Here is a 2,112-nt window from a genome sequence, read left to right as displayed (position 1 = left end):
ATATATATATATATATATATATAAACACAGGGTTTTAACGTGAACTAGTATAAGTTTCTGATAATACAATAGTCAGACGAGCAGTATAGCGTGCCGTGTACTATCCTGCAATCCTTCTTGAAGTCTGAAAGATTGCAGGATAGTACATAGCATACTGTACATGCTCGTCCGACAATTTAGCTTTCAGAGTATGAAACTTATTGCATCTCACATTTAAACCATGCGTTTATCAAATGATATTTAGAGTACCTTTCTTTGCTGATCTCATTAAGAACGCAACAGTACTGTCTGTCTGTGTCTCCGTCTCTCTCTCTCTCTCCACATACACACACATATTAATGATCTGAGCACATACTTAAAGTGTATACATGCTGAAACTCTTATTAAAGTGCAGCATTCATCTTGAGAAAGTATCTCTTATAACATATAGTGCATAAATCACAGAAAAATATGTGTGCGGGTGTATGCTCACACGTACATACATACATGTGTGTGGTTTTGTGCGAAAGATCCTAAATCGACTTGTGTGCGTGTGTTCGTGCGTGCGTATGTGTATGCGTGTGTATGTATGTATGTATGTATGTATGTATGTACATGCATACAATATAGGAAATAACTGAGTGTGCATCACTGTACATAAATGATTCTGGAGGCTTATGCAACTGCAACAGAATGAGAATATGCCAGTTACCCAGAAATGGCATAAAAACAGGCCGGCCTAGACAACAAAGCAATAGTAACACAAGGTGGATAAATAATAATAATAATGATAATAATAATAATAATAATAATAATAATAATAATAATAATAATAATAATAATAATAATAATGATAAAACTAGTTCACCATTAGTAACAGAGCTATTAAAGACAGATATGCATAACTTACATATATATTTCGCAATATAAATCTAAGAAACCCAACGTTCTTGCCTAAAACATAGCTGGGTGTTAAAAGAAAGCAAAATAGCCGTAAACATTAATTGGGGAACAATGGTGTGTCCACCCTGGTACATATATGGTTCTAGAAGCTACACTCTGTTACAGAAAGATACAAATATCCACGCAAAGTACCCATCGACTAAACAAGAGAAACGAGATCATGTCAAGGTGATGACACTAAAACAAATTCATTTTGAATAAATGGATTAAGCACTAAACAGAATATAATATCTACCAACACAACAGCTTGAATCACAGACACACATACACACACACATGCACACGCACATACGCAGACATACAAACTGATATCCACAAGACTCGTAATTTATGCTGACTGTTTAACAGTCAACACAAATTATATAAACAAAATACTTAAACACATTAGCACAAATAAAAACAAGCCTTGAACGAACACATACATATACACGTACATAAACGCACACGGAAATATATTAACAAAATTACCCAACCATGAATAATTGGTATACCAGATCACACGAATTACAAATTACGAACACGCACAAAAATAAGTCTCGAAACCTATTAATCTCAAAATATATGAACGAGTATAGAACGACATGAACAAAGCAACCAACAAAAACCACTCAGCCATGAATTCTAGTATGAGTACAATGCATGAAAAACAAATACTCTCTACAAAACTAATTCTTCCATACGCAACTATTTTTTAAATGAAGAAACAGACTTGAAGAAATAAAAATAAATAAGTAAATAAATACAAATAAGTTAATAAATAAATAAAATGTTTCACAAAAAAATAACTCTTAATGAGATTAGCAGATAAATGTTAACAATTTATATAAACATAAACAGTGACATAAACAAATTTGACAATAAACATCGTAACCAAAAAAAAAAAAAATGAAGAAACGGAATTCAAATAAGCGAAGATGTCTCAAAGAAGTAAGCTACGAGCTGGCAGAATCGTTAGCATGCCTAAAAGAATGGAAGGCAAAGTCAACCTCGCTCAGAATTTGAACTCAGGATGTAAAGACGGCTGTACATTCAGAGTCTAGACGTCACTGAGGTCGACTTTGTCTTTTATTCTTTCGAGGTCGGTAAAATAAGTAGCAGTTGAGCACAGACGGACAACATAATCGACTATCTCCTCCCCACCACAAAATTTCAGACATCGTATCTATAATA

This window comes from Octopus bimaculoides, chromosome 14 (genome assembly GCF_001194135.2).
Source record: "Octopus bimaculoides isolate UCB-OBI-ISO-001 chromosome 14, ASM119413v2, whole genome shotgun sequence".
NCBI classification, from domain to species: domain Eukaryota; kingdom Metazoa; phylum Mollusca; class Cephalopoda; order Octopoda; family Octopodidae; genus Octopus; species Octopus bimaculoides.
This window is presented reverse-complemented; position numbering follows the sequence as displayed.